At 44.1% G+C, this 13,326-nt stretch overlaps 1 long non-coding RNA gene across 1 annotated transcript in view; it reads right to left on the reverse strand.

Moving 5' to 3' along the window:
* The window catches only part of LOC120440262, a 29,496-nt gene extending 16,841 nt beyond the window's left edge, over positions 1-12,655 (reverse strand). The window contains exons 1-2 of the long non-coding RNA XR_005613120.1: positions 12,297-12,655; positions 10,480-10,625 (exon numbers count right to left, since the gene is read on the reverse strand). This is a non-coding gene — a long non-coding RNA (uncharacterized LOC120440262). The remainder of the gene's footprint in view (positions 1-10,479; positions 10,626-12,296) is intronic.
* Positions 12,656-13,326: the final 671 nt, after the last annotated feature.

Below are 13,326 nucleotides of genomic sequence, written 5' to 3' on the forward strand. Positions count from 1 at the left end.
GTATATGTGAAAAAGTAGCTAATGTGCCAAAAAAAAGTGCTTGGAAATGATCAGTGTCAGATTATTTCTCTGATATTTACTACTGTGATCAGCAGTATAGTATATACTCATTCAGGTAATAACCCCAATCACATCACACCAAACGAGGTACCACATATTATATGTGGTACCTCGTTTGGTGAACAAAGAGCTACTTTTCAGACTGAAGGGGAATCCCCTCTTATTTCAGCAGCCTGCTGTATCAACAGGCATGGGAATAGGAAAGTCAGAGGGCTGCAAAGACGTGCCAGAAAGATAAGAAGAAATGAGAGATAAAGGTATCAGGGCTTGAAAATGGAGCAAAAGGGTCACTCAGAAAGAGTTTGAAGCAGGTGGGATTAATGTCAAAGTCATCCATTCTCGTTTTAATCCGCTTTTTTTCCCACCGTCATTCCCTGTGAAAACTCGCACCGCTTCCTTGTGTGCGCTGTTTGTAGATATTTACGCGTGTCCGTTTGCCCGTGTGCGTAAGCTGATTTGTGTCTTATCGAGATCCTCTGTGGAAACAGACAATGTGGTTTATTTGTTATCTTCTTGTTTGGACAATGAGATAAGGTGATCAGTGTTTGCGAGCGCGTACGCAGACGTGTGGGAGTGTTGGCGTGGACGTGTGTGTGCATTTGTGTGCGTAGAACACAGATAAGCCGAGTGTTGTGCCACAGTTTGAGTGACAGAATCCTAATGCTGATCCCAATGGTCAACAGCCCAGAGACATTCCACAGAAAACTTATTAGACCTTTATCCATTATTTATATCGGGCCTGCCTTCGGACACATACACACATACATACAAAGCAGGAACCTTGTGTGTGAGCGTGATTCGTGCTGACATGTGCCCGACTTCTTCTCATGGAAAATAAGTAGCCACTGAGAAACCTCCCATCCAGAACATTTCCCATCAAGCGCTTTACCTGCTCTCACTGCTGCAAGAACCAGAAGTTCTACTCTGCAATGACCAAAAAAATCCTGAATTCCACAGCACTTGTTTCATGGAAAGTTTTACACATTATTAACCTCTTGGGGTTCACCGGGTCACAGGCAACCCATCTAAGGTTAAGTGTAATTAGATGAATGTCCTTATGCCCTTTTCATAAAAACCAAATAGCTATAACAGAAAAAAAACTGTAATGCCAAACTGAATGCACAAGACTTCATTTAAAAGGAAACATCTTCTAGTTTCTGAATATTTGCCCGAAACGAGTCCTGGTTGCACAACTAGGAAGAAACACAATATAGCTCCCAAAAGTCACGAGTTCCTCTTTTACCAGCTCAAGAGATAACACAAAATTAGAGAAATACCTGAAGATTTTTTTTCTACTTACAATCATGCACTTTTCCAGGTCACTGTGTCGCCACAGAAGAACCAATTCCTGCCATTTTCTGCGACTGACTCCAACATACAGATTACCTCCTGCTCTCTTTTCCATCTGAATTCACGTATTCGGTTCTGGTACCTGCACAAAGCTTTTACCTGTACCTGCAGCCCTGCCCCCTTCTCTGTTTCCCAACCCTCTTTCTCTTGTTCTCACACAAAATGTCCTCTGTCCAGTTTTCGTTTAAAAAAAAAGAAAAACGCACTGACCACTCCCCGCATCCCCCCTCCCAGATAAGTGAAACAAAAAGTCAAGGTAATGGTTTTCTCTGTTGTTTCAACATAAAGACACCAAAGCTGAGGGCTGAGCGATAAAGGGTGGCATATGTATGTAGAAAGATTAAAACCTGGAAAGCAGCTACTTTGGAAATGGAGGAATGCCCTTTCGGGCTTAGGTATTTAAATTGCATGTGTGTGTCCGCAGGTACATTATGGTGTGTATGAAGTGTCAGTGTGTCTCATGGCTAACTGTCTCCCAGGACCAGTGAACAAAGAGCCTATTGACTTCTAAACACAGAGGAGCTCTCTTTCTTCTCCACAGGCCACTGCTTTGTGTTTCTCTCCCATCACCCTCAATCCCTCCACACACACATCTTTGCCTCCTGATACACACCAAAACCCATACTACTGCTTCACCTGCTCCTCCACCTATCCATCCTTTCTACAGGTTAAGTTTAAACTTCTCACCTGAGAATCATAAAATATCTGTTTTTACAAGTCACACGGAATAACCTCTGCAAACTATGCTGACAGTTCGAGGTTGGACTGACTGACACACTGTATGTTCATACAGTGGTAACTTTTCTAGCTACGAGGCCTAAAGTGTGTCTTGCTTCATCGTCCATTTTGACAAACGGGGGACTATGATTGCATAGTCATCATGCATCATGGAGAACCATGATGCAGTGATTCCCAGAGTGTGGGCCGGGGCCCCTTGGTGGCCCTTGAAGGTACTGCACGTGGGCCGTAGTAACAACAGAAATTCACTTACATATTTATATTAGTGTTGTTAGCGTTAATCTCATTAAAATAATGTTAACGCCATAATCGCATTAACGCAGCAAATCTCCATTAGCGAGTTATCGCGGATCGCCCTGTGCGTGGGGCTGGATGTCACTAACGCGTTAACGAGCTAACCACGCTAACACGTTGATGCGGTAGGTATCGTCTATCTTAATTGCCCCTTGGGGATAAATAAAGTCTTTTTGACTTTGACTTTGATTAATTTTTTTTTAAATAAAATCTTCAAGGAAACACATCACTTTCTCTTGTATTTTGATTACAGTGAAGCTCGGGTGGGCCCTGTGGGACTTTTATGTGGGCCACAGCACTCTTGACTTTATGAATTGCTGCCATAATGCATTCAGTAACCTGGTAAGACTTGAAACTACCAACTAAGACAATAAACTCAGGAAAGTGTTTACTGAGGTCATGGAGCAAGGCAGCTCAAGATCTGTTTTCTACACAGGTTTAGTTCCTTTTCAACCATCTTGCTGGACACAAGAAAGAAAGCAGGTTTAAGGCACTTCTACATTGGAGAGGTAAAAAAAAGGTAAAATGTAATGCCAGATTACTTTGAGGATAATTGCAAGTGATTTCAGTCTGTCAGTTTGCCACAATTCTAGAAAGCAGGCTTCTCAAATGGAAGAGTGGGTGGCTAGAGGTAGAGGCTGACCGACAGTAGGGTCTTATCTAGACGCGATGTACCCGGGGAAACTGGTGTTGTTCATTGCTTTGGTGTTCAAGAAGAGAATTTATTTATCCCAGGAGTGGGACCTGCTGATGGTAAACAGAGAAAATCTCCATGTGTCCGTGCGTGGGAGTAATCCCATCTGCAGAACTACAACACATGAATTTGTGGTTCTAATAAACACTGTTATTCAGGCGATAGCGTGTTAGCTCCCCAAAACAACTGGAGAGACCAAGAGAACAACTGAGCTTAAGAAAATCAAACAAAAGAAAGAACACATTTTTGGGGTATATTTATACAGTTTTCACGCTGCTTTGTTCAACTCCTTGATTCCCAGAAAGTGGAGAGTACATATTTAGCATGACCCGTGGAGCAACAAAACATTAATAGAAAATACGCCTACTGTCAAAGCTAAGTGTGGTCCTACATGTCCTGTTGTTCTTGTAAGAGATGGTGTAGAAACAGCACTCACGAACAGCAAAATCATTTACCTGGAAAATTTAGAGCTTAAAGTCCCCAGTGCTGGTGCTTCTGTGCTATTACTTGCCTTCTGTAGAAGTCTCTGTTGCCTTTTTCTTGGAGCGACACCGGAACTACAGAGAGCCACGGAGGTGCTCCCGGACCGCTCGAGGTAGGATAATTATAACCTCCAGGTTCCCAGTGGAGAATAAGGTTTAACAAGGCCCGCGCAGAGAGCAGAGAGATTACGAGGTCTCAGTAGCACTACAACTGTCTGGCCGACCACAGGGCTCCTCGGTAAAGTTATGAACATGGTGAATAATAACGCCGTGAGCATTGGCAGGAGCTTTAGATGAGCTGTGAACTGTGTGAGAGAGAGAGAGGCAGAGAGAGCAACAGGGACAGAGAGAGACTGTTTGTGTGCGCTGCAGTCAAGAGATTTCTCGCCTCAGCTGGTTGGACAGATTACCTGAAACTGAGAGCGAGGAGAAAGATAGCGAGTGAGAGAGAAAGCAAGAAAAAAAGAGGACAGAAAGGTCACAGTGATCTCAGGATAGGGAAAATGAATGGAGAAAAATGAAAGAGGGCGCTTTTATTTTGCCAGGCAAAATAAAAGTCCTTTCAGTACTCACAGTTCATATATATTGGTTAAAAACTTAATTCACCATTTATCCAAATAGGTATCTCTTCTTAGAGCAATGACCTGAAAGGAAATGGAGGACAAAATGCTAAACTTAAGGTCTTAGCAAATTAGCTTATGATGTTAGCTTACAGCACAGTAACTAAAATATGTAGTTTTGTTCAAAAAATTATTAAGATGTGTGGCCTGACCTGAAAAAATGCTATTTTTACTCCATACTCAACAGTGGCATTTTTGCAGTCTTTCTATTGATCTCAGACATCGAATGTGTTCGCTCATATTTGTAGCACATAGCAAGCTAGTCTTGTGTGCACCAAACCTGTTTGTCTGTATTTGCATGTCTCGTTTTAACCTTTCAGTAGTGAATATATTACTAAAGTTCCCAGAGCCCAGGCAACAACTACAAAACACTAATTTTCTCATTTCGTGATACTTCTAAGGGCTAATTGTGTAGCTGTTAACCCTGCAGTGCACTGCATTTCTGTTGTCATTTGAACATTTCCTTTATTTTTCTTCTTCTTCATCTTGTACTTTATGTTATTCCATCAGTTTGTATTGGTTAAAAATCATTTTGATCCTTATTTCCACAGATTTTTGTAGAATAGGCCAAACAGATAAAAATACTCACACTAAGCTAGCAAAATGTGCTTCACATTAACACTCACACACGTTTTTGGTGCACTTGATTTTCCATTGAAACGCCTGCTCTGCACTGCACTTTATGCTCAGAGGTGTGCTAGGAAAAGCATTGCATCATACCCAGCAAGCACAGGAGGAATGATGCCGTGGACCAGAAACTCTAAATAAACAGAATGTATTGTGTTTTGAGAAGAAAAGAAAGGAGTGCATCTTTAACGCTTGAGAAATCAGAGAATAGTAAAGCAGCGGTGAAGGGAAAAAGGAGAACTACCCTGAGTCAGAAACAGACAGAGAGAGGGCACCCTGTCCTAGATATCCGCCTGTAAGCTGCTCACAATGCAGACATGGCAACGGGCCGTGCGAGTCGAGCGCGGGAGAGGAGATGAGAGGAGAGCGGAGAGATGGGCAGAGGAAAAAAAGAACGAGGGACAGAAAGTCAGGCCAGAGAAAGGATTAGTGATCAAAGAAAGCTAGTGGCCATCCTGAAAGCCCTTTATACATGTACACGCACACACATTCATAGAGAGAGGGAGAGAATAAGTGAGATTAGAGGGTTTTTTCCATGGGGTTTATCATTTACCTTCCTCCGTCCCAGCAGCACATTAGCTGTGAGAATGAGCACGTTATGCATAAATCCATTTGTATTAGCCCCAGAGTAAATGTTAGGAGGGCAAACATACACATGCACATGCACGCTCATGGATCACGGTGCTCTAATGAAAATATATGTGAGTCTGACTTTCTCTCTAACTAGTTAGGCTTTCCCCTGGAGCTTGAAGACACAATATGACATCAGCTTCTCCCTCCAGCAGAAATTCAGAGGTGCAAAGAAGTCTTTTGAAACGCTTTTAAATTCCTCCTCAATCGCTGTCTCCTTCACTGCACCGAGTCACCATGAAGAGATAAACAACCAGCTGCAGATACCAATTAGGCCGTCAAATGGCAGTGCAACAATCTTCAGCAACGCTCAACTTTCCCAGAGCAGTGCTGGTGGGGAGAGGGAGGGTGGGGAGAGACAGTAACAGAGGAAGGAAGGGGAAGTTTGAGCAGTAAAAAGCAGGAGGAGAAGAAAACTTTGCTCACATCTAATCAGGGAATCCTCCTTCTCACTTTCACCATGCAGCACACACTAACAGACACACACATAAATACACACATCGCTCCTGTCAGAGGCTTGACCTCCACTAGCTGATCTCATTTCTCAGTATTCCATCGCCCTCCCACCGGCTGACCTGATTGGCTAATGACGGCTCATTTATCTTGATGCAGCACCTGCAGTGCCTACAAGGTGTGTGTGTGTGCGCGCGTGCAAAAAACTACGTTTCCAAGCGCGTATGTGCGCGCACATACTCTCACGCATCTCATCCCCACCACGATAGCTCTATCTACACCCGTACTGCTCCTGCTGCAACAGCTTGCACACATTGGTTCATCTCTGGGGAATGCTAGAGAGGAGAGGCTGGAGTCTAACGGGAGGATGTGAAGAGTAAGAGGAGGGAGACTATGATAAAGGAGGAAATGAGGGCAGAAAAGAGCAAGAGCAGGAACAAGGAAGGAGATGAGGAAAGCAGCACAATAATAGTGGGTGGGGGGGGGCGATGAACTGGAAGAAAAGAAGTTGCTGGAGAATTACATCAGGGTGGGGGAAAGAGAAAGGAACAGACAGTGAAAAAAAAGATGGAGGAGGGGGTTTGAATGAAGGGAAGAGGGATTGATGCATGTTTTATTCACTCACTGTTAACGCTTCTTTAATTACCGCAGCTGAAATCGCTGGCCGGGTGTGATCACTGCATGTGTGTGTGTGGAGTCCTCTATTATGTGTAATAATCAGCAACCATTAATTATCTGGTGTAAGTAAGGCAAAGAGAAAACCAGTGCAATCCTGTTGATGCTATACAATCCACAAATTAGCTAGTTAAATCTGTATGTAAGAGTAATTACTTTTGCTTTTTTAACCTCCTAGGACCTGGCGTCCACATATGTGGACATCACATTTTGGGTTGTCTAGACCAAAATACAAAATTTTGCTCTACAAGGACCTGATATCCACTTACGAGGACATTATACTGCCACTGTTCTATCAAAATGTAAAATGAATGTTCTCATATGTGGATCTAATTTTTCTCAGAAACAAAAGTCAGGTAAAAAAAAAAATCAGCTAATTCTTTGTTTTTACATTCATCAGGTCCCAATCAGCCCAAATATCAAAGAGAAATTAAAAATGCATGCCGTGGAAGAGTTCAGAAGGTTAAGTCATTCCTCTTTATATCTGCAGCATGACTCCTGCCGGTTAGATTTTTAACAAGCATCTGTGTAATAATGGGGTGAACATCCAGACGGGTCACCTGTCTATCACTTAGGGAGAGACCATATCAACCTGTTAACCTGAGACACATGTCTATGGACTGTGGGAGGAACCCGGAGAACGTGCAAACTCCACCTCCAGTCTCGAACAAGGAAGTTTTGTGCTAACCACTGCACCCCAGTGTCAACATCATTCAAACCAATTGAGCTGAAAAAAAAAAAAAGACTGTCTATGTGAATGAACTGCATGGCTGGTAACATTAATAGTGTTGTGTGTGAACATACTTGCTAAGAAATAAATTGGCTCAAACAATCTGTCTAACCTTTGGGGTTCCTCTGACTGCTTCAAGAGTTTTTGTCCAGTCTGTTCTTTCCAGTGTCTGAACTCTTTGCCGCTAGCCTGCTTTCAGACAATAATAGCCGAATGGAAAGAACAGGACACCTTCTGCTGAGCAAACCTTTCAGCGTACAAAATACAAATATGAAACCACTACAGCTACAACTGTTTTAGCTAAAATTAGTTTATGTGGCCGTGTTGTTTATTTTTAATTCAATTCAGTTCAATTTTATTTATACAGCGCCAAATCACAACAACAGATGCCTCAAGGTGCTTTATATTGTAAGGTAGACCCTACAATAGTACATACAGAGAAAAACCCAACAATCATTTGACCCCCTATGAGCAAGCACTTTGGCGACAGTGGGAAGGAAAAACTCCCTTTTAACAGGAAGAAACCTCCGGCAGAACCAGGCTCAGGTTTACTTAACTTTACTTAACAGTTCATTAAGTAAAGAACTAACCTTTAATCTAATATCTCACTATATGAACTTAAAATGACTTCTACTTAGATGTAGCTGCTACTGGTGAAAGTAGCGGTTTGCTAACATCTCTACGTTTAAAAATAAAAATCAACAAATAAAAACAGCACACTTTAGATTCTGACGTGATCGGTCGTTGCTCTTGGTTCCAACTAATTATGGTCCAAACACACGTTACGAGTGCAGTTCGAGGTCGCTGCGTCCAGATTAAATACAACAGAGAGAGTCTGGAAACAGGACGGCTCAACAGTTGTTAAGAGATGAAGCACAGAGTCACCTGAGGGTTGTTGTTTCAATGTCACCTTGTCTTATTAGTGCAGAAAGTCAGTAAGACAACTACAGCAGAAGGCTTGTTTGTCTGCACATTTTGAAAACTTTGGTTTCATTTGGTTTCATTTTTTTTTCATACCATTTCACATCCAGGAACTCACCCACTGATTCACCTTCCTTTCATAAGTTTGACATTTCTGGAGCAACCACACGGCTTATTTTTATTTATTCCTTTTTTATTTTATATAATTTGATTACGACAATTGCCTTGCATGTTGCGCCTTACTCATACCTCTCTCCTCTTTCCTGTCTCCTCCTCCTCCTCCTCTCCTTCCTGACTGCAGAGAGAGGAGGGCTTGCATGTATTATGTCTTCTTTTGTTCTTTGCTGTCGGCTCATTGTCAAAAAAGAGAAAGAGGAGAGAAGTGAAGAGGAAGAGGGCAGTGAGCGAGGGAGACTGCGGGCGAGGAGTAGTAGGAGACAGTAGGTAGATATCGGAGGCTTCACACACACACACACATGCACACACACACACACTCCTGCGACCTGCCACCTCCCCTTTTCCCCACATCTCTCTTTGTGTGTTCTTATCTTTTATTTTCTCTCTCAAACCAGGTGCAGCTTATCCTCCACCCCCCCACCCCCATTCTGCCTTATCTCCCACATGGTCATCACAAACACACAACCTGACACATGAACACACACACACACACAGCCTCTCCTTCAACCTGCTCCCCCTGTCGTCCTCCTCTTTTCCATATCTCTGTCTTTTCCTCCTTCTCTCTCTCCTGCACTGCTGGAGGCAGCCAGCAGGCCGTGACCTATCCTATCACCGCTCTGGAATCAGGCCCAACTCACACAGACACGGCATCGCAGACAGACAGGTAGGCGGACAGACAGGCAGCTAGAAACTCATCAACTCCAGATCTGTATCTTAACTCCAGTTTTAATCCGCCCGCAGCCAGCTACTGTAGCAGCCAAGAGGCGGAACGGGAAAATCCATACAGCTTAAAACTGTCCAAAATCTTTTTAAAGTCAAGTTTCTGTGAAGCAAATGAACCGTTTTTTAAAATGTATTTAATTTATATTCTAATTTATTAATGTTATTGCATCAAAATAAAACTGAAAAATAAAAATAAAGGAAGTCTGATTATCAGCATCTTTGAAACTAAGAAGCTCTTTTTGTCTCCCCGTGTTCAGCATTGAGGCTGATGTAGAAGAAGAGCGCGGAGTTTGGCGAGGGAAAGCCTTCAGAGTTGCTCTTCTCACGCTGTCGCAGTATACTTCGCTGGTAAAACTCACAGCAAATCTTTGAACTTTCTTTTTTTCTTCTTCTTCTTTTGGAGTGCAAGTGTTGTAGCTGCTGGCTGTAGCAGAGGGAGAGAGGGAGGGGGGGTGGCGTGGCTGCCTGAGCCGAGCTCTAGTCCTGATTTAGAATTAGATCTATTTCTGTTCACCCTCCAACCCCGCCGGGAAATATTTAAATCTGCCGTGGAATGTGTGTGTGTGTGTGTGTGTGTGTGTGTGTGTGTGTGTGTGTGTGTGTGTGTGTGTGTGTGTGTGTGTGTGTGTGTGTGACAGAGGAGATTATTTCAATATATAAACTGGTTGTGTGAGAATATGCATTGAGCCCACAGCTTTGGCGGTGTGGTTGCCTACGAGCAGGTATGCCAATTAAGACGCCCAACTCAAATTAGACGGAATGAGAAAAGAGAGAGACAGAGGAAGAGACGGAGCGATGTGAAAGTGTGAAAAAAGAAAAGAGAAAGAAAAAAACACAGACGAGAGGCTATCTGCAGGCTCCTTGTGATCTAGCAGGGAGCAGAACTCAAGCCGTGGTCAGTAATTCATAAGCAGAGCACGTACAGACTGAGCCGAGCTCACCCTCTGGCAACGCACACGCACGGATCCACATACACACACACACACACACACACACACACACGCTCGCTCATAACACTCACAGTCACACCAGCAGCCTGAGACACAATCTCAGCTCCATATCCAACCCTGCTGCCATCCAAATGTCACCGGCAGAACCTCTGACCCCTGTTAACGCAAACACTCACTCACACACACACACTCATGCACACACACACACACTCATTCACGCACACACTTCCACTGGTTCTACAGTTCAAATAATATGACATACACACACTTTACAAACTTCAATACACACAAAAACTGTGTTTTAAAAGAAAAAAGGTGAGTTTGTGAGATACAGAGACGGCGCACAAACACTCACCTCAGAGTGGAAGCTGGCGCTGGGCTGCGCTGCTGCGTAGAAATGACCGGCCGCACACACACCCCCGTCCTCATGCACGCACGTGCACGCAACACTCTCAGCGGCAAGGTGTGTGCGCGTTTGAGAGGACAATGAGCTGGATGGAGCTGAGCAGCAGCAGGAGCACAAGGAGGAGGAGAAAAGGGAGGCGGGAGATGTGTGGTTGGGCGGGAAGGTAAAGAGGAGAGAGAGGGAGAGAGAGAGAGAGAGTGAATAATGAAATACAACACAATAAAAAAACGAAGAAGAAATGTGAAAAAGGTCCTGCCGAAGTCCCTCTTGTTCCATTTGTGTCTTTGTGAGTGTGTAAAATGTGTTAAGGTAACTAACTATGTGTGTGTGTGTGTGTGAGAGAGAGAGAGTGAGTGTAACGGCTGAGAGGTCTCCTATCCATCCCTGGAGACTTGGCGCCCTGCCTTAGAGCAGAGAGTGTGCTGAAAGGAGCTTCACATCTCTTCTAAGTGTTGATGTGTGTGTGTGTCTGTGTGTGTGTGCATGCGCGCGCGTGTGTGTGCGTGCGTGCGCGTGTGTGTCCTCCACTCAGCCAGCTAGCCTGTAACTTCGCCAGCATCACAACACCTCTCATGTCTTCTTGTCTCAGGAGCCTCCTGTTCATCTTCTTCATCTCTGTCTCTCTCTCCCTCTCTGCAGGGAAATACCTCTGCCACTAACTCTTCAAAGGTCTCTCAGCCGCTCAAGCTCACTCTCTCTCTCTCTCTTTCAGTTTCTGCACTGTAAAAAACATACTTTTGATAAAATACTATTTCAATAAATACTCTTTTCCCCAAAGAAATGAGCTCACATCCATAACTTGAAGAGAAGAAATATATGTGTATATATATATATATAAAGATATATATTTATATATTTTCCTTATCCTAAAAAAACCTCAGCAGAGGATCAAATATTCATCCACAGCTAAAAGTAGTGCCTATTAAAAGGGCTACTGTTTTCTGTTTCAGTAACACCCCCCCACCCCCCACCCCCAAGAAAAAGCACAGTCATTTAAGCACATTATTTTCCCTTTTCTTCAACTCTTAATCTATACTTGGCTTTCAGAGCACATTCAGAAGTTGGTAAATTTAAAAAAAAAAAGAAAAAAGAAAGAAACAATGAAAACTAGTCTTTTTAATAAACTAATTTAAAATAATCTTGATAAGAGGGAGATCTTCACAGCTCATATTCAAACTCATACACACAAACACACACACACACACACACACACAGCCTGAGCTGCAGGTGTGTGTGTGTGTGTGTGTGTGCGTGTAATTGTGTTTTCATGTGTGTGTGTCTGTGTGTGAAGTGCCGTGCAGCCTCAATCCTCTGGCTCAGCCACAGAGAAGCCAATCTCCACATCCAATTATTTGCTTCTCAAAGGCAGACAGATGGAGAGAGCGAGGGAAAAAAAACAGCGAGCGAGGTAGAGAGAGGCAGAGCTGGAGTTGTGGAGAGTGCAAGAGAGAGAGATGGGCTCTTTGAGGGTCTGCACAGGGGGGGATTAATTAGAATGAAAAAGAAATGAGGGGTATAGAAAGTCTCGTCTTTGCCTGAGTCCGGAGAATAGTTTCACAATTAGCCAAAGTCCCAAACAGAGCCTGTGGACACAACTCAGCAGAGAGAAGGGAATAAAGAGAGAGAGGGAGAGAGCGAGAGAGATCAAAACCCAAAATGAAAAATGCCAAAAGGGACAGAAGAGCTGAAGTTGTTAGAGAAATGATTGGCAAAAGCATGTCATACATGGGTTGTTTTTTTGTTCTTTTCATTTTGTGTTGCCGTACCCTCCTGAGGCGAGCGCTGGCCGTCTTCTCAGTCCCGTTATACTTCTATCGTCTTCTTCTCCTTCTTTTTCTTCTCCCTCCTTCTGCCCTCCGCTGTCCGGGATATTCCATCAAAGAAGATTGTGGCTTATAGCGGATGGAGGCATCGCTGTGCTCCGAGCACACTCCAGTCTTCACTGTCTTCTCCCTTTGACTCTTTTCACCGTTTTCTCCTTTCGCTCTCATGTGCCGGAGCATTTTTCTTCCTTCCCGGCAGTGGTGACACACAGTGTGGGGGGGAGTTGAGAACAGTGGGGGGGTGGAGAGCAAGACTAAGAGAGAACTAAAAAAAAAAATAATAATAATAAAGACAAACTGAGGGATAGAGGGTGGGAAAGAGCAAGTGTAGGTAGATGGAACGGTGAGCGGAGAATGACGAGAAGAGGCAGGTGGAATGGGTAGTGACACATCGCGGAGGTGCGCGTCTGCATGTGTGTGTCAGAGCATGGGGGCCGTCCTTCTAGCCGACACACCGCCAACGAGGAGGAGGAGGTGGTGGAGGAGGAGGAATAGCTGGATGGCTGCATAGATAGGTGGACGGAGGGATGGATAGAGGGAGTGATTCAGCAAGCATGCCACCTCCTCTCCTCCTCCTCTCCACACACACACACACACACACACACACACAGTTAGTTCATTATCATTCACTGGATTTCACCATGACACACATGGCTAACCTGCTCACGGAGACAGAGCCGAGCCCTGAACTGAATCCTAATGGATGGGAGGGAGGATGGGGGGGTGTATATCAGGCAAGCAGGTGTCCCCTCCATATCTGTTGTTTCCAGTCAATGCTCTTCTCAGTGTGTGTGTGTGTGTGTGTGTGTGTGTGTGTGTGTGTGTGTGTGTGTGTGTGTGTGTCTATGTACGTACAACTACGAGCACTTTTTCTTGTCGAGAAGCAGCCGAAACAACGCACATGTGCATCTGTTTCAGCCAAGAGCTCCACATCTATTTCGGGTTTCAAACTGCCGCCAGCCAAAACTTTTCA

This window comes from Oreochromis aureus, linkage group 5 (assembly GCF_013358895.1).
Source record: "Oreochromis aureus strain Israel breed Guangdong linkage group 5, ZZ_aureus, whole genome shotgun sequence".
Classification (NCBI taxonomy): Eukaryota; Metazoa; Chordata; class Actinopteri; order Cichliformes; family Cichlidae; genus Oreochromis; species Oreochromis aureus.